Source organism: Orycteropus afer, unplaced genomic scaffold (genome assembly GCF_000298275.1).
Source record: "Orycteropus afer afer isolate SDZICR_OR568_19922 unplaced genomic scaffold, OryAfe1.0 scaffold00002, whole genome shotgun sequence".
NCBI lineage: Eukaryota > Metazoa > Chordata > Mammalia > Tubulidentata > Orycteropodidae > Orycteropus > Orycteropus afer.
The window spans coordinates 12,464,434-12,484,576 of record NW_006921589.1 but is presented as its reverse complement, the minus strand read 5'-3'; the positions used below and the strand labels follow the sequence as shown (position 1 = coordinate 12,484,576).

General features: G+C 43.1%; 1 pseudogene; it reads left to right on the top strand.

Moving 5' to 3' along the window:
- The first annotated feature begins 10,480 nt into the window (after nucleotides 1-10,480).
- Nucleotides 10,481-11,268, top strand: LOC103192744 (annotated as a pseudogene).
- Nucleotides 11,269-20,143: the final 8,875 nt, after the last annotated feature.

Genomic DNA, 20,143 nt, shown 5'->3' with positions numbered 1-20,143 from the left:
GATTTATCATAATTTTCCCCTAAAATTCCAAATCTATAACATCTACAGAACTCCTTTCATCCAATTATTGAGTAATTCTGTGGATGGAAAAACAGCAGTAGAAAAGAAGACCAACCAATCCTCTACTCATTAAAGTTTGGATGTTTTCTTTTTTGTTTGTCTGTAGTACTGCTCTACTGGCCTCTCTCCCTGCCTAGGGTTTTGCACTTTCGCCTTCGTGATCTCACTTTTGTCTCCGTGGGTGCTCTCCTACCTACATGAGAAGGGACCATGTTTGGCTTCAAACTCCAGAGACCACACTCTTGGGAATTAACCCAGCCTCTAGGTTTCCATGCCCCCACCAACCAGGACCTTGGTGTCAATTCTATTTATTTGCCAAGTGGTCTCTTAAATATGGCACTGAAGGCATGGCCTGTAGGCTTGGGGTCTGTGAGGAGGTACCTGCATCTGCAGTGAACTCTCAGCCCTTCCTGGAGACACTCTTGGGTTTCCAAGTCTTTTTGTACTAACATAAATTTCAATTCCTTTAGCTAAGAAAATGAACCATGCCATACGGTACTTCCAGGGCAAAGAAGTACATGATAAACCGAGTCACTACAAAGTCACAGTTTCCAAAAGTTGGGGAATTTCTGTTCTCTGGAATGTCAGTGGGCAAAAGTGACAAATAAATTGTTCTTTTCCATCTGAGCAGTTGTGCCATGTGGACCTAACAGGTATCTGATTCTACTGCCTTAACAAATACTCAGACTATGCAAACCAAATCCCATTACTGGGCCTTTCAAGGGATTGCCCGTATGTATCATGTTAAATGTTGATACTGCTTCATGAAAGAGGACACCTGCTTAGAATTCTTGTTGCCCCGAAAGTTCTGCGAGAGCACTGGGGCTCTTCTGAGATCCACACTGCTGCTGTTCAACCTCATGTGCAGACCTCTGAGGCCTACAGAGGAACCACACACTCCAGCTGCTCCTTCCAGCTTCAGAGACACAGTTACTGAGTGAGCGTAAACCCAAGATACTCAGGGCTCAACCATCACACCTGGTTACTCTGTAGTACAGAGCTCAAGACGTTGTTCCCAGACCCAGAATGTGGTACAGGTATTCTGGTCCAAATCATGGCCTGTTTCCTTATGTTTGACCAGGAATTCTAAACTCTTCATAAGTCAGAACTTTGGATTCTCAGCCTGTATAAGCCCACTGCCTCATGTGGACCTCTGGCCATCCTCATTTGGACCCTAAATCTTACTTCTCCCAACTTGACTGGCTTCTGTTTTGCCCCCCAGACTCATGGTAACCACACAAACCTGGGGAGACTGCCCAGGCTCCCCGGCCTGAGGCTCCCTCAATTCAGTTATCTGGAACTGCCTATACCTGACTGCTAACCAGAAGGTCAGCAGTTCAAAGCCACTAGCCACTCAGTGGAAGATGGAGTGATCTATCTATTTCTGTAACGGTTTACCACCTCAGAAACCCAATGGAGGTTGCTATGAGTCGGAATTGACTCCATGGCAGTAAGTTTGGTTTGGTTTTGCTTAAGCAACACTGTACCTTTCCGGTATTCCAGCCTAAACAGTTGTTTTCACAAGGTTACTGACAAACAACCGGGCTTTCAAACCAGTTCACTCTGGTTCGACAACCCCTACCCCGCTGAGAAGTTCCTTTCCACCCAGATGCAGGCGGGCATTCAAAAGTAGAGTGCTCCTATGAAAACTTCTAGAAGTTGAAATGGCATAAAGTGAAGAAGCAATTACCATTAATTTATATGGGAAATAATTTTGAGCAACCGCAGACCCAAAAAACAACCTACCAAATAACACAAAACAAAAAACTAAACTCGCTGCCGGCAAGTTGATTTTGACTCATAGTGACCCCTCCTTGGATTTGCCCAATCTTCCTTCCGAGGAGTGGCTGGTGAGTTTGAACCAACAGCCTTCCAGTGAGGAGTCAAATGCCTTAGGCACTATGCCACCCAACCCAACCCACTGCCGTTGAGTTGGATCCGACTCAGCAACCCCTCCTTGGGTTCCCAAGGCAATATCACTATGGAAGTAGATTGCCCAACCTTCCTTCTGAAGAGTGGCTGGTGGGTTTGAACCACCAGCCTTCTGGTTAGCAGTCAAATGCCTTAGACTCTACACCACCAGAGCTCCCCCCAGAGCTCCCCAAAACCCTAAAATAACACTAACATATAATGTTCACAGCTGCAGTTCCAAACTATGGAGGCTTGATGCTGACATGCTGAGTGTAGTTCCCAGGGAAGGAGCTTGGTGGTGCCCCTCTCGCTGCTTGGGGTATGCCCTGCCTCTTTAAAGGCTATCTGCAAAACAGACCCTGAACGCCAGTTTCACTTTTCACCATTTTTCATGAAAGAGAAAATCTTGGGATTTCTTTTGGTTAGCGAAACAGGTACTAATGTAAGTTGTTTGTAAAAGTGAAATAACATAAAGCGGACTTCTGAAGAGTGGAGAATACCTGTATACTGAATCAGAATCCACATTTTAACATGTCCTTATTTCCCACAAAGAAGAGTGATCTTTCAAAAGTTAACATCTGATCATGTCTCTCCCTACTTAGAACTCTCCAGTATCTCTCCATCTGCTTCCGTAAAGATTTACTGTATTGAAAACCCTATGGGAGTCACCGTGAGTCAGAATCAACTTGATGGCAGTGGGTTTGGTTTTGGTTTACATGTGCTGTGATCTGACCCCTGATGTTTCTCCATCCTCATCTCTTGCCATTCATGTGCCCTCTTGTACCCTACTAAACAGCACTTGTTGTGTGCCATCAAATTAATTCCAACTCATAGCGACTCTATAGGGCAAAGTAGAACTGCCCCATTGGGTTTCTAAGACTACAATCTTTATGGGAGCTCTGGAGTGCCTAAGGTATTTGGCTGCTAACCAGAAGGTTGCTGGTTCAAACTCACCAGCCACTCCACAGAAGGAAGATGAGGCAATCTACTTCCGTAAAGATTTACTACCTCGAAAACCCACTGCGGGTCTGTATGAGTCAGAATCAACTCGATGGCAGTTGAGTGTGGTTTTGATTTTAATCTTTATGGAAGCAAATCACCAGGTCTTTTCTACCATGAGCCACTGGCTGGGTTCGAACTGTTGAACGATGGGTTATATCAGTCAAGCACTTAACCATGCAACGAGGATCCTTAAAAATGTCATCACTTTCTCCACCTCCAGACCTTTGCACATGCTATCCCCTCTACTTAGAACCCCTCTGTCTAGAACCTGTTTCTTTGGGTCTCAGTTCTTATTTTTATCAGAAGAAAGTCTGTTCCAACTTCCACAGACCTGTTTAGATGTTCCTCTAGCAGCATTCCATTCTTCCCATCTCAAAGCACTTATCACATTGTGCTACTGACATATTTTCTATCTTTCCCACTAGACTTTAAGCTGTGAAAGTGTCAAGTATACATGGTCGGAACTCAAATATTTTAAATATTTGAAGTCTGTACTAGACTCTGAAAATGTAACAGTGAACAAGACAGACCTGCCCTCACAGAGCTCACACTCTAAAAGGCAATAAACAAGCAAATAATACACAAGCACAATGTTTGAAGAGGGTCAGAACAGAAAGAATTAGAGGGCTGTCATAAAACATAAGAGGAGAAGAGGATGAAACACCTCCTTTAGACTTAGGGTGGTCAGAGAAGACCTCTCTGAGAAAGTGACATTAAGCAGGCATCTGAAGAATGAAAAAGAAACTGGGCAGAGAAGACTACAGGCAGGAAAAAGCCTGGGATATTCTAGGACTGTCAAGTTCGTATGACTGAGCGAAGAGGGAAAATACCTACTCTTCATCCTATCAAGCTAACTGCACCAAAGCCTTATACCATAGCCACTTTATGGCCTGTGGGGTGAGTCACTCCATTAAGATGGTTTTGTTCCCTCCAATGGGAAGGGCACTTGGTAACAGATACATACAAAATTGCCTTTTCTGCAAAACATTTCAAAGCCCTAAGGTCCTGCATTCCAAGCTCAAATTCCAATGCAGTGAAGTGAACCTGTACTTATTAAAAATGTTCCATGTGCTCAAATTAATTAGTAACCAGTAGAGGAATAGGAATGAGCTTATTGGTAGTTCTTTTTGCCTGGATAAGGAAAGGTTGGGATGGGAGAAGACAGGACTTGTTGTGTCCTTCCATCAGGATGGACTTCTCTGAGAAGATGTGCTACCTGTAATGGGTAGTCTTTTCCAAAGATTAAGAGTAGGGGCCTCCCTTGAAGGTCTGGCATCGCCAGTCACAGCCACTTTGTTCCAAGCCCAAGTTTACACCTATGCAAACCAGGTATGGAACATGCCCTGCCATTTGCTCCTGGCTTGGGTGTACTTTTTGCAGCCCCAGAACAATACCCAAGATATACTGACTATGAGTAACTGGATAACAGCAGGGACAATAGAGCCAAGGACTGTTCACATGTCCTTCTGGATAACCTGTTCTCTTATTCTACCATCAGAATCAGAGCTCTCTCCCTCCATTACCCTCTTTCTCTAGCCCTTAGAGACGGTCAACATTCCTAGCTTAGGCAATCCATTCCTGCTTCCCTGACACATACCACCAGAGAGGGCCAGACAGGCTCTTGAGAGAACAAAGCTACCCACCCAACACTTGACTTTGGCCAAGGGCATCAAGCCAGGCCATGGTGTCATAGCAGCTAAGGTCCCTTGATAAGCCACATCAACTCAACTCTTTAAATTGATCATGGCAGTGCTGATGAAGCTGATGAGAGTGACATCAGACCCTATTCCTTCAAACCCCAGATTGAATGACTGTGCTAATTAGGACAGGTCTGGTGATTAACTCTTCCCGCACTGTAGAGGCAGTTACTAGATCAAAATCTTGATAGGTTTTTTGTGGGGAGGTGGGGGGATTTGTTGGTTGCAGGATAAGTTAAAATCTAATAGGAGTTTCTGGGTGTGGAAAGGTCTCTAAGGGCAACTCTTGGGTTCAGTTTTATCACTATGTCACCAACAATTCTGAGTGATTTTGAACCATTGTCCAATGTCAATGCCTTCCATGAATAGGACTCATTCATTCATTTATTCAAAAGGTATCAGGCTCTCTACCAAAAATGGAGGAAAATTAAATTATTAAGAAAGATATGTTCCCTGCCCTCAATGAGCTACATGAAGGGTTATCCATATGTTTATGCTTATGCATTTATTTCTCTTAAGTAGACAGGGCTGAAAAACTACTATATGAACCTTCCTAAATCATTAACAAGAAGCTCTGGTAGAGTAGCGCCTAAGGCACTTGACTGCTAACCAGAAGGCAAGTGGTTCAAACCCACCAGCCACTCCTCAGAAGGAAGGTTGGGCAATCGACTTCCGTAGTGATACCGCCTCAGAAACCCAAGGAGGGGTCGCTATGAGTCGGGTCTGATTCCATGGCAAATAACAACAACAAAAAAAATCACTAAGTACCAAAAATGTCATCACATGCTGTAATGAGCACTCCATCCATAAGAATGATGATGATGGTGGTGGCTGTCCACCTTTGGGTTGTTAAGTCATGTTAAATCAAGCCAATGGCGTTCCTTCTCCACAATGCCTTATGTGTCATAGGCTGTTAATAGTTGACAAATCAAATTAAATTGTAAGCTACCTGAGGAAAATCGTCTACTCTAAAGCCTCTGTGTAGTCCTCACAGTAGCTAAGATCACACTGGGCTCAACTAGACTTAGTATCTTAAGAGTTCAGAATGGGAAAAGCTTTTGGTCATTTTAACATCTATCATTAAATACTCGGCACTGTGCTGACCTTTTCAACCCACATTCTCTCTTTTAATCCAAGAGGCCCTCCCTTTTCTACAACTGAGGTCTTATTTTTCCCGTGGAGTCCATGTTCAGAAAAATGCTTGCAAACAACCTACACATATTAAGTAATTTGTTTGCCCATGTCAAGTAACCAATCAGAATTTTCAGTCCGTACGAATTTGTGTTATTACAAATGGCATTGATAAAGTTTCAGCAAAAAACAAAGCATGCTCACTCATATGCTGTATACAGTCTCTGTAAGACCTATTTCTTTTTATATTGTGATTACTTGTGTGTGTGTGTGTGTGTGTGTGTGTTATGTGCTGTTGAGTAGGACCCAACTCATAGCAACCCCTCCTTGGGTCTCCGAGGCAGTATCACTATGGAAGTAGATTGCCCAACCTTCCTTTCGAGGAGTGGCTGGTGGGTTTGAACTGCCAGCCTTCTGGTTAGAAGTCAAGTGCCTTAGGCACTACGCCACCAGAGCTCCTTTGTGATTACTTATTGTAACATTAATATCAATAACCGAATGTGAGGGCTTACTATATACCAGGGATATTTCTAAGCACTCATATGTGTTATCTTATTTAATCCTAACAACCCAAAGAAGCAAATACTGTCATTCTTCTATTTTCCACTTGCTTGTTTTTGTGTTTTTGTTGGGGGATGGGAGTGTGGAGCTGCTCACATGCCATCTTGAGGGCTAGAAACCACTCTGCCTCTCAGACATGACCATAGCATGTTTTCCTGGCCACACTGCCACTCACCCCATTCTCTCACCCACTCTACAGTCCACTTCACATCACCTCCTCCCATCTCACCTTCCTCCTACCTCCCTGACTGCCCTTCACTCCTACCACTAGCACCTCAGTTTATCTTTCTCAAACTCCTGTTCCAAAACTGAGCTCCGAATTTGCATATCCTAAGTCAAGGTGCTCAACTGAACAAAAGGGCCTTTCACTTACCAGGAAAGCTGTGTGGTTGGAAATAGTAATACTTATTTCTTGTAAGACATTTGCAAAGCACTTTCCAGCACCCTTTTTATGCCAATTATGCTTCATGCTTTTAATTTAGGTTTATTCACGTGTGGAACATACATGTATGTTGACAGGCCTAGAGAGGCCTCACTTTAAAGTAAAGGAAATTTTATATATTTTAAAAAAGAAAATGTTAAGTGACACAAGAAAACTCCAAGGGCCATATTATCTCTGAGTGACTTCTAAGGTCTCATTTCAATTCTGTTTCTCCATGATTCTGGATTATGTACCATGATGCCCAAGCAGGCACACAGATGCTTCATCGAGCAGGTGCATCTGGGCTAGACCAGAGGAAGGGAAGCTGCCCAGGTAAGGGAGGTAACGCTTAAAGAAAAGGTTAACTATTTTCCTTTGAATTAATCAGAGGACTTTATAAGAAATCAATACTTGGGATTTTGTCTGTAGTTTCTAGGGCATTCTCAACTATCCTTTAGGCTTTTATCCCTTATTACTTAATAAAATTTAAAGATTATACTGCAAGGGCCTATCTCTCCATTCTTCTTCCCTTCAAACCACATTGACTAAGAACCTTTTATGTTTCAAGCAGTGTGCTCACCACTGGACATACAAAGAGAAGTGAGGTACTCATTGCTGTCATGTCAATTCTGACTCATAGAAACCCAACAGGACAGAGTAGAACTTCCCCATAATGTGTCCAAGGCTATAAATCTTTACAGAAGCAGACTGCCACATCATTCTCCTGTTGAGCAGCTGGTGGGTTCAAACTGCTGGCCTTTCAGTTAGCAGCTGAGTGCACAACCACTGCACCACCAGGGCTCCTACAAGTGAGATACAACCCCAAAGAAAAGAGGTCAAGTCCAGTGGGAGAAATTAAGAAAACAAATGTAACTCAGACTCAGATTTCTTGTTCCCACCATTCCTGCATATCCCTGCGGGAACTCTCTGGACTCTCCACTCAGGTTCAAGCCCAGTCCCCAGCTCCTTCTCTGGCACACTCACCCTCAAGGCCACACCCATCCACCATTTTGTGACTGTAGTAATTTTATGTTAAACTTTCAGGAGTCTAGATTTCTTGAAAACAGCCAAAGCTGCTTCTGTCTCCTGACTGGTCCCTTACCTCATTCTCCCTTTTCCTCTCCTCCCCCCTCTAGCAGCTACACTTCCAAGGGCATCGTGCATCTTTTGTTACTTGAACATACCTTTAGGTATGGATGTCACCATCCATAATGACCCAAAATATTTCTTCCAAATAAATACAAGGCTCTCCCCCAAAACCAGGAGGAGAAAAGGGTGTCTCTATCTGTGCTCAGATAACCTAGCTGTGCTCAGAATGGGGCGGATCTTCTCCAGTACAAAATGGAAGAAGCAACTTCATGATGAACGAAAAAGCGAATGCTGCTTGATAAATTTTATTTCAAATTCTCAGTGAGACCATTTCCAGAAACATAGGGAGTTAGCTCACAGGTTTGCCAAGTTTGGCTTATGTTTCATCCTTGACTGAGCACCAGAACTTCACACAGTGCCAGCTCTCATATGCTCTGAAGAGGACTGAGAACTTTATGCATCTCTGTTTTTGTTTTGGGGTCTTTCCCCCATGTGTGTGGGATGTTTCCTCCATTAAAACCTGGACTTTTCCTCCCTCTGGGCCTCCACACAGAATCCAGCCCAACCCAGGACTCTTAGAAGATGCTTAATTCATTTGGGGGCCAAAAAATATAAACAATTCATTAAAAAAAAAAAAAAGGGTCAATAAGTCAATAATTCCATGGAAACTTTCACAGGCATTATCGTTTCATCCCCAATCACCTAACAAGAAGGTGTTCTCTTGCTCAGTTCTGACACAGCAAAGCCAGATTGTTTCTTTAGAACTTTCTGCATAGGAAGGAAAGGCAGATGCAGAGTTTGAGGCAGGTTTGGGAGCTTCTCATAAACTTACAACATGGTGAGAAAGTCTTTGCTTGTTCTCCTCTGAGAGTCATCTCTTCCTCACTTTTTTCTATGCACTTCTTATACACAGGGTCCAAATCTCCATTCACAACTCCAGACGTAGTCTCCCCATCAGTCACAACATTCTTGCTAAAGCCTCGATAGAAGATTCCAGAAGGGTAGGACCAATGTCTTCAAATATATGAAGGCTTGTCCCATAAAAGAGGTATCAGATTTACTGAGCACAGTGCCAGAGGAGAGGAATAATAGAAGCTACTAGAAGACAAAAACATCTTAATTAGGTAAAAGACCCAAATTAGAATTCAGCTATCTCAAATATCTGATGTTTGGTATCGCCCTCACTGTCCCAATGTCAAAATCTATTTACAGCACTCATTTGCATGAGATGTTAGAACATCCTGGGGAAAGAGCTTGAACCATTCCAAACTTGGGGTACAGACACAGAGATAGGCATGTCTGATGAACTTGGGGTGTATGGGTAGAATGTGCCAAGAGAAGCTAAAAATCAAGAAGAGAAATGACGGAGAAGCTTCAGTGGGGGCAGAAAAACATAAGCACTGGCCACAGCCCCAGGGCCTGGACAGTGAGGGAAGAATGAAGTCTCTAGGAATAGCAAGATGGTGACAATGCTTTCATCTGTCTCAGTCCCAGGCACCTTGGTGACAGGTGCATTCCATAGAAGAGAAAAGGCCTTGAATAAACATTTAGAGGGAGGTGCTGGGTGGTACAAATGGTTAATGTTCCAGACTCCTAATAAAAAGGTTGGTGACTCAAGACCATTCAGAGGCACCTTGGAAGAAAGGTCTGGCAATCTACTTCTGAAAAAATCAGCCATTGATAATTCCTATGGAATCCAGTCCAACTCTGACACACATAGAGTCACCATGAGTCAGAATTGACTAGACAGCAACTGATTAAACAGTTAAAAAGCCACAATGTCTAAGGACCCAAGCAATTCCCCAAAGGGAACCACCAAAGGAATAGACCACAGAGAAAAGGAAACCATTTCCATTTGGCAGAGGAAGTTAGTATCAAGCTCGAGCAGCAGGGGGCATGTCAGAGCCTGGGGTGGGCAGCGGTGCAGTGGCCCTGACACAGACCACCAGGCCAAGCACCACTTCAGAGACAGAGCTGCTGCTCTGTCAGGACTTAAAAGAACTTCTGAAATACTGGCCCAGGAAAGAGAAATGGCCCAGGCTCCAGCAGTGGCCAGACTAACTCAGGCACCCAAGTGAGGCAGCCCTTGTGGATTTCCAGAGGTGAGGTCAAGGAGAAGGGTATGGGAAGGAAGGTCCTCTCATTACTGTTGCCTCCACAAGGACCAACATCCTGCAGCTACACAGATGGAGGCCAGCAAACCATCAGATTTTGTATCTGCATCTTTTTTAAACGGTTTTCTAAAGTCAGATTTATTGAGGCATAATTTTCACTCATTTTTACTGGTAGTTGGAAAATATGGCCTTGGTGATAGAAATAACACTGGAGATTGCATGAAAGAATTTTGCAAGACCAACAACTTATTCATTGCAAACATCTTTTTTCAACAACATAAGCAACAACTATACACATGGACTTCACCAGACGGAATACACAGGAATCAGATTGACCACATCTGTGGCAAGAGGCGATGGAGAAGTTCAACATCTTCAGCCAAAACAAGGCCAGGAGCTGATTGTGAAGCCATCAACTGCTCATATGCAAGTTCAACTTGAAGTTGAAAACAATTAAAACAAGTCCACGAACTCTTTCTGTGCCTAGTGCAGCCATGGCTCATGGTCCCAAGAAACATCTGAAGCATGTAGCGGCTCCAGAACACTGGATGTTGGACAAACTGACTGGTGTGTTTGCTCCTCATCCATCCACCAGTCCCCACAAGCTGAGAGAATGTCTCCCACTGATCATTTTCTTAAGGAACACACTTAAGTATGCCCTGACAGGAGATGAAGTTTAAAAGAACTGCATGCAGTGGTTCATTAAGATTGACGGCATGGTCCAAACTGATATAACCTACCCTGCTGGTTTTATGGATATCATCAGCATTGACAAGACTGGAGAGAATTTCTCTCATCTATGACACCAAGGGTTGATTTACTGTTTATCATACTACACCTGAGGAGGCAAAGTATAAGTTGTGCAAAGTAAGAAAGATCTTTGTGGGCACAAAAGGAATCCCTCCTCTGGTGACCCATGATGCTCATACCATGCTACCCTGATCCCCTCATCAAAGTGAATGACACCATTCAGATTGATTTGGAGACTGGAAAGATTACTGATTTCATCAAGTTTGATACTGGTAACCTGTGTATGGTGACTGGAGGTGCTAACCTGGGAAGAACTGGTGTGATCACTAACAGAGAGAGACATCCTGGCTCTTTTGATGTGGTTCATGTGAAAGATGCCAATAGCAACAGCTTTGCGAGCCAACTTTCTAACATTTTTGTTACTGGCAAAGGCAACAAACCATGGATTTCTCTTCCCCAAGGAAAAGATATCCTCCTCATCATTGCTGAAGAGAGAGACAAGAGACTGGCTGCCAAACAAAGCGGTGGTTGAAATGACCTCTAGGTGATATAAATGAAAAGGTCTTTGTGTAATTAAAGATAATACAGCATGGTAAAAAAAAAAAAAAAAAGTCCATGAGAGCCAAAATACGACCTTGATAATAGAAACCATCTAAAGAATAGATTTGATGCACTGAACACCAATGACTGAAAACCTGAGGAATTCTGGGATGACGTCAAGAACATCATGCATGAAGAAAGCAAGAAGTCATTAAAAAGACAAGAAAAGAAGAAAAGACCAAATGGATGTCAGAAGAGACTCTGAAACTTGCCCCTGAGTGGAGAATAGCTAAAGCAAATAGAAGAAATGACAAGATAAAAGACCTGAACAAAAGAGTTTAAAGAGCAGCTCATGTAGACAAAGCCAGTTACTATAATGAAATATGCAAAGACCTGAAGTTAGAAAAACAAAAGGGAAGTACACGCTTGGCATTTCTCAAGCTGAAAGAACTGAGGAAAAAAATTAAAGCTTTGAGTTGCAATATTGGAAGATTCTATGGGCAAAAATATTGAATGATGCATGAAGCATCAAAAGACGATGGAAGGAATACACAGAGTCACTGTACCAAAAAGAATTCATCCATTTCAGGAGGTGGCATATGATCAAGAACCAATGGTATTGAAGGAAGAAGTTGAAGGTGCACTGAAGGAACCGGTGAAGAATAAGGCTCCAGGAATTGACAGAATGCCCACTGAGATGTTTCAACAAATAGATGACGTGCTCAAGGAACTCACTTGGTTATACCAAGAGATCTGGAAGACAGCTATCTGACTAGAAGAGATCCATATTTGTACCCATTCCAAAGAAAGTTGATCCCACAGAATGTGGAAATTATCGAACAGTATCATTAATATTACATGCAAGCAAAATCTTACTGAAGATAATTCAAAAATGGTTGCAGCAGTATATTGACAGAGAGCTTCCAGAAATGTAAGCTGGATTCAGAAGAAGACATGGAACACGGGATATCATTGCTGATGTCAGATGAATCTTAGCTGAAAGCAAAGAATACCAGAAAGATGTTTACTTATGTTTTATTGACTATGCAAAAGGATTCGATTGTGTGGATCATAACAAATTATGGATAACATTGAGAAGAATGGGAATTCCAGAACACTTAATTGTACTCATGAGGAACCCGTGCATAGATCAGGAGGCTGTTGTTTGAACAGAACAAGGGGATACTGCATGGTTCAAAATCAAGAAGGGAGTGCATCAAGGTTGTATCCTTTCACCATACTTCTTCAATTTATATGCTGAGCAAATAATCTAAGAAGCTGAATTATATGAAGAAGACTGTGGCATCAGGATTGAAGGAAGACTCATTAACAACCTATGATATGCAGATGACACAACTTTACTTGCTGAAAGTGAGGATGACTTGAAGCACTTACTGATGAAGATTAAAGACTACAGTTTGCAGTATGGATTACACCTCAATGTAAAGAAAACAAAAATCTTCATAACTGGTCCAATAAACAGCTTCATGGTGGATGGAGAAAAGATTGAAATTGTCAAGGATTTCATATTACTTGGCTCTATAATCAACACCAACAGCAAGTAGTCAAGACATCAAATGACGTATTGCATTGGGCAAATCTGCTGCAAAGGACCTCTTTCAAGTGATGAAGAACAAAGATGTCTCCTTGAGGACTAAGGTGTGCCTAACCCAAGCCATGGTATTTTCAATCACCTCTTATGCATGTGAGAGCTGGATAATGAATAAGGAAAACCAAAGAAGAGTCGATGCTTTTGTATTGTGGTGTTGGAGAATAATGCTAAGAGTACCATGGTCTGCTAAAAGGGCTAATAAATCTGTCCTGGAGGAAGTGCAGCCAGAATGTTCCTTGGAAGCGAAAATGGCCAGACTTCATCTCACCTACTTCGGTCATGTTGTCAGAAAGAACCATTCCCTGGAGAAGGACATCATGCTTGGTAAAGCGGAGGGTCAATGAAGAAGGAGAAGGCCCTCAACAAGATGGATGGACACAGTGGCTGCAGTGATGGGCTCAGGTATAGCAAGGATCGTGGGCTGGCACACCGCCGGGCAGTGTTTCATTCTGCTGTGCATAGGGTCGCTATGAGTCGGAGATGGCTCGACGGCACCTAACAACAATTTTCACAAAATAAAATATACCCTCTTTCGATGTAAAATCTAATAAATTTTTACAAATTCATACAGTTGTAAAATAATCAAGATATAGAACATTCTCGTCACCCAAATGATTTCTTCATTCCTCTTTGTCATCAACACCTTCCCTCACCTCCAGAAAACACCCATCTATTTTCTGTCCCTATCATTTTGCATCTTTCTGAATGTCATATAAATGAAATAATAACATATATACCCTTTGAGCCTGGTTTCTTTCACTTAAAGACACATAAACCATTTGACATTCCTCTATGACATTGCCTGTATGAATCCTTTACTCCCTTTTCTTTTCTGTACTGGGAGTCTTCCATGGTATGGATGTTCCTCAGTGTGCTTATCCATTCACCAGTCTGTGGACACTTGGCTTGTTTCCAGCCTTTGATAATGAAGCATTCATATAAAGGTTTTCATCTGGACATATGTTGTCATTACTTTTGGCTAGATACCCAGGGGTGGGGTTGCTAGGTTGTATGGTAAGTATGTTGTGTAACTTTACAGTAAATTGGCAAATTGTTTTCCAAAGTGGCTGGACCATTCTCCATTCCCACTATGTCTGACTATTATAGTGACCTCAATTGCTCTCATAGAATCTCAGTCTGAGAATACTGAAGTTCTGCTTCTGTTGATCCAATATCCAGGAAGTCAGAAATGTCCAGAGGTAGAGTGGGCAGCCTCTTGAAATACTGAGTTTCCTGTCCACATGGGTATCCAAGCCTGGGCTGGGCAACTTCTTGTCAGGATGTGGTAGAGGGCTACACTATTTGACCTTCAAAGATCTCTTCCAACTCTGGATTTTGTGATACTATGAACGTCACCGTCACCGCAGGCAGTATTCTGAGATACCACCCACATTTCTCAACACTTGGTTCACTAGACAAATGCGCATCTTTATGCTTGACATCTTTATCACTTTGATTGATATGTTTCCCTGCATTGATATGTTTCATGCAATCAATAAGATCTCTTAGCAGTTTTGAAAAAAGATAGTGAATTAATGGGCCACCCGTATTCTGTTTCAGGCTCATCTGCTGACCTGCTGTGTGACTGCATTTCACTCAACTCTCTATTCTTTAGATTCCCCATCCGAGGATGACAGCACACAGCTCTTGGAATCCTGCAGAGCACACAGGGAATAAAAATAAGTGGGCAGTGATGCTAGGAATCATAACTAGAAAAACTGCTTTAACTCTTTCTTCTTTGCCATGGGTTTTAGACTCAGGCTGGAATTTAGATTCTGACTCTGTTGCTAGCTGTGTGACCCAGGGCAAGTCACTTAACCTCTCTGAATCTTGGTAAAATGTTTATAGTCGGCAGAAGATTAGCATTAACGTAGGTAAATAATTTTGCATAGTACCTGGTGTGGAGTATGCCCTCTAGGAAGCTTTATTTTTGTTTTTGCTGTCCCTGAATATTTCTCTCATGTGCATGCTCTCTCTCTCTCTACTACTACTACTACTACTACTATTACTTAAGGGGACTGTGAGTATCTCAGCCTAGTGCAATGGGAATGTCTGGGATTGGGAAGTAGCATTACACATTGAACAGAACCCAAGACCAAGAGCTTGGGGTTGGGGAGAGAAAAGTGGCTGCAAAGCGAGATGAGGGGAGGGGGGGATCTGCTGTAGCGACTCTGGGAAGGTACATCAAACACTGAGGAGATTGTTTCCTTGGGGTGAAGGTGGCCCAAAATTCTAGATTCAGAACCATTTCTAAAGGTCTCTGAATTCCTAGCCCAGGACATCTTTCTGACTAAAGGTTAAACGCTTCACATTTCTAGTTCTCCTAGGACTCCTTGGTCCTCCCTTCTGTATTGTGTCCCAAGGTGTGGTAGTTCAGTTTGTGTGTCAACTTGGCTGGGCCTGATTGAATGGCTGGGCAGCTGGATGTAGTTATTCCCCATGATGAGACTGTAATCAACTCCATGGTGGGATCTACTGTGAGAAGCTGAGTAGCTGCCTTAGGGAATGTGGTTTGCTTCCTATATATAAGCAGAAGCCTTGGGGAATGGTGTCTAGCTTATGGCACCTTGAACCCTGCATGTAGCCATGTCGTTGTTCAGCAGCCTGCCATGCTCTGCTGACCTGGGGACTTACAATGGACTTGAATCAATGGCCTGCCACGTGATTTGGTAATATCAGGATTGTGCCTTTTTACTTGTCAACCTTGGGCTTGGCAGCCTCAGCAGATGTCTGAGTGAAGAAAAGCCTCTAGTTTCAGTAGGCTGAGAGCTGGAGGCAGAGCTGAAGCCCAAGGCTGAGGGGCTTTCACCCAGCCCCTAGAGCCTGGCACTTTGAACTTGGACTTATGGCCTCTAAACTGTAAGAGAATAAATTCCTGTTGAGGCCATCCCATTTGTGGTATGTTCTTGTCAGAGTGGCACTAGGTAACCAGAACACAAGGCCTAGGAGAAGATTTCCCAAAAAATTTTTCAGGGACACAAGGACAATTGATTTGGAGTCAAAAGACTGAGATGCTTTTCAATTACAACTCACAGTGGATGAATAGACTTAGCCCTGTTGACCAGTCTTTGCCAGAAAAATCAAAGTGTTAATGCCTGTGAATTTCATTTTGAAAGAGATTTTCCCGGACCAGGTCACCATCACCTCTGAGATGATGGGAAAGACAAAGCTAATATGCCCCTCATCTTGAGAAATGTCTTTAAACAGTTCTCTAAACAATGTCTAATGCCTCACCTCTCATCTCTGTCCCTGTTTCCTCCAATCTCAACCCACTTCCCAACCACTGTCACCTTTCCTAGGTTTGAGAGACAAATAAACTTACTCTTTTTTGCAACCATACAATAGACCAGCACAAAGGGTTACAGACAAGAACTGCAGAATGAAAATGAAAAGAGAGCCAACGAGCAGTGGGCATCTCTCCTCCTGGCCATGACCTGTCTAGATCTGGGGGAGGATGGAGAATGAGAGTCTGCTCCGAGAAGCATGGTGGAGGGTACACTTGATGTGAGTGAAAACACATGGGCCTGGATCCCAGCCTCATCACTGCCAAGTCATATCAGCTTGGACAAGTAATGACTTCTTCTAGCTTCAGCAGGGACACAGCTCTTCTGTAACGTGTGAGTAATAATACCTCCTTCACAAGATTATTTTGGGGATTAGAGATCATATACATATAAAGCATCTGGCACATAGTAAGCACTAAATAACCCATAATAAAAATAATATTTTTATTATTCTTGGTTTTCTTCTTGCTCTAAGGACTAAATAAGACAATTCATTTAAAATCCTAGCACTGATTTCCCCAGATTCTCAAATGTATGATTGGGAAGGAGGGACAAGGGTTGGGCATATGACCATGAGCTCCCCTGTGTCTATTATTTATGGCCTGATGAAGGGCATAAACAAAATCTTTGCTTTTCATCAACTTTATCCTTGGAGGTCAGCCTCAGAGTGATGGACAAGTTAGAACTCAAATCACTCCAATGTCACTTTTCAGAATTTAACTTTAGAAACATCTTATTAAGAGTAAGTTACACCAGGTGCTGATTTTGCATTATCATGATTAATTTTTGGTTATAGATATCATTTATCTAGGCTCTCCTAATGTTCCCTCGCCCTCCCACACTCACCCTAAGCCATGGAAAATCAAGAGTTGGCCTTGAACACTGTGTTCTGCCTCTGCTTTCAGCTTGCAGGTGATACCTGTTTATAAGACAAACAGAGGAGTCTGGTTCCAAGGCTGTCAGTCTGGAAGCCAATTCACTTGCTAAAAAGATTGAAAACGGCATTTCAACAAATTGCGACTCACCATGAAGGCCTCGGCCTCCAGAGAGGCTCTCACATTACAAAACTCAACAGAAACGCCTTGCATGGAGGGCGTAGAGAGACAAGGCCCAGGTCACTTTGTTCCTGTTGCTGGAATCCGGATGGGAGACAGAGTTGTCTCCAGATCCCAGCCTTAGACACCACCCTGCCAGCAAGCTGGCCCGGCAGAACTGGCTGCTTCTCCTGAACCAACCGCCTCCCTTTTCCCTAATTCTTCACCCCATCTCTGTTTCCAATCACCACATCTGAAATCAAGCTCAGCTCTTCCTCCAGGTTACTAAGAGTTGACTCAGCTGAAACAGAATGCTTTTAGTGAAAAAAGGAAGGTAAGACAAAAGGTAAAATGATGTGGAGATGTTAGATAGGTCTCAGGAAAAGCCACCTCTCTCTTGTCCCATGGTTCCAGGATCAAGATCACAGGATGCAGACCCTCTGAGATCCCCTAAGAGTCTAAGATGGCAGAGGGGTAACAGGAGATAACACAGTGTAGGGAGGTCCTTGAAGAAAGGCTCAGAAATCAGTCACATAAGTGGACAAGACCATTGGGGATGACCTTTTTAGACCACCAAAAACAATAACAACAAAAATAGAACCCAAAGGAGCAGGCAACAAAGAAGCAACAATGACAGCATTGATGCCCTAGAATCAGACATTCCTGGGGCAAGCTCCACCTTATCCTTCCCAGAAACATGATCCAATAAATTCCCTTTGATGCTTAAGTCAGTTTGAGCTGAGATTCTGTCACTTGCAACCACAGAACTCACTGCCGGCTACTCGATTCCGACTCATAGGGACCCCTCCTTGGGTTTCCGAGGCAGTATCTCTATAGAAGTAGATTGCCCAATCTTCCTTCTGAGGAGTGGCTGACAGGTTTGAACCACCAGCCTTCTAGTTAGCAATGAAATGCCTTAGGCAACTACAAAACCACAGAAGCTCCAGCTTATAGTAAGCCACTTGTCCGAGGTCATTCTGCAAATCTAGACTGCCCATCTGACTCAAAAGGCATTGCTTTTTTTCATTTGCCACGTTTCATCCATATCCCTTCTTCCCCTTCTCCAAGTTCATCAGCTCCCCTGTCAGAGGCAGAGAGAAGGAAAATTCGACCCAAGTATCTTGTTAAATAAAAAATAAAATTAAAAAAAAAAAATGTACCAAGAATGGTTTTAGGTGTTAGGACTATAGAGGTGAGGAAGACAGCAAAGGACATAACGAGTTGAAAGAAGGTATGTGAACAGACTGGATGAAAGAAGAAGAAATGACAGACAGACAGAGCTACAGCTGGGCTGTGGATTCAGTTGTAGGTCCTCTTTCTTTCCCAGAGCCATGATGTTTGAGTGCACTACCTTCTGAGAAAGTGTTTCCACTTAATTTTCCCCAGTGTAATTTTCCTCAGATTTCTCACTTGGCAGAGGCAGGGTATGTATGAGTTGGTACTGATCATGTTCAAGGTCTTCAGGATAAAGGCCAGAGATTAGATACAAGACCTGGCCTCTCAGGCTTAGTCCCACTGTGTTCATGAGACAGCTGAAGCGCAGAGAAGTTAGTAGCAGCTACTTACCTCCCTCACAGAACCACTGAGAGGGCAGAGAAATGGAGGTCTGAGTAGTCAAAGGCACTGCACAAAGTAAGATGCTATTATTCAAGGACACAGAAACTGCTGTATCTCTTTGGCTAAATCTTCTTGTTGTACTCTGAGTGAAATCTAGGACCCTGAATTACATGTTGCCCATTTCTATAAATTCCTATTTGGTGAGGGGTCAGTAATGGTGACAAGTTAAGGTGAGCCCATTTCCATTACATAAAGACACCTCCACTACAAGGAAATCCCTAGGGATCTTAAAATGCATAGTTCATAACACCTGTTGTTGTTGTTGTTGTTATGTGCCGTCGAGTTGGACCCGACTCATAGCGACCCCTCCTTGGGTTTCCGAGGCAGTATCACTACGGAAGTAGATTGCCCCATCTTTCTTCCGAGGAGTGGTTGGTGGCTTTGAACCGCCAGCCTTCTGGTTAGCAGTCAAGTGCCTTAGCCACTATGCTACCAGAGCTCCCTCATAACACCTAGCCTCCCTGAAGCCCACCTTAAAATTAGGAAAATAGGATAGAATCAGAGCTCTAAGGACAAGTTCTCCCAATGAGGATATCTAGAAGGGAGGAAAAAAAGTTTTAAGATATATTCTCATTTGAGAATGCAAGTTTATACTCCTAAAAATATCGAGACCTTCAGGGGTGTATCAGTCAGGTTGTTTGTTGCAAGTAATAGAAATGAAAGGTCATTTCTTCCTCTGAAAAGAAATTTCATGGAACAAAACCTGGTAGCTCACAGAACCTAAAAGAAGGATGGAGAATCCCACTCATAAACAGAGAACAGCCAAGTAAGTTCATGCCACAGAAACCATCTGCTTAAGGTATAATTCTCACTGCCACTTGACCTGAGACTGTACCACCTGTCCCTAGACTTGGAATGTCACCACTACACCCTACAAAATGAGTCCTACATAGTCTCTGCTTTTGCCATCTTTTGAGACTTGAAGTCCTCTAGTGGGAGCATGCAATAGGCTGTATTAAGTCATGTGACTATGGTCTAGTCTCCAGGATTCCTCTGTGGGAATAGGAGCCCTGCATCTCACCCAAACTCACACAATGGTGAATGTTGCTAGCGTAGAAAGAGGGTTGGTTGGGAAGACAGGCAACCACCATGACAACTAGTCTTTTCATTTATCCTGCTACCTCTCTGCAAGGCTTCAACCAAACCAGCCACACCAGAAGAGGATCTTTCCTTCTTTAAATAAATAAATAAATAAATATATGGGAGCTCTGGTAGCATAGTGGCTAAGACACGTGCCTGCTAACCAGACGGCTGGCGGTTCAAACCCACCAGCCACTCCTCGGAAGGAAGGTTGGGCAATCCTACTTCCGTAGTGATACT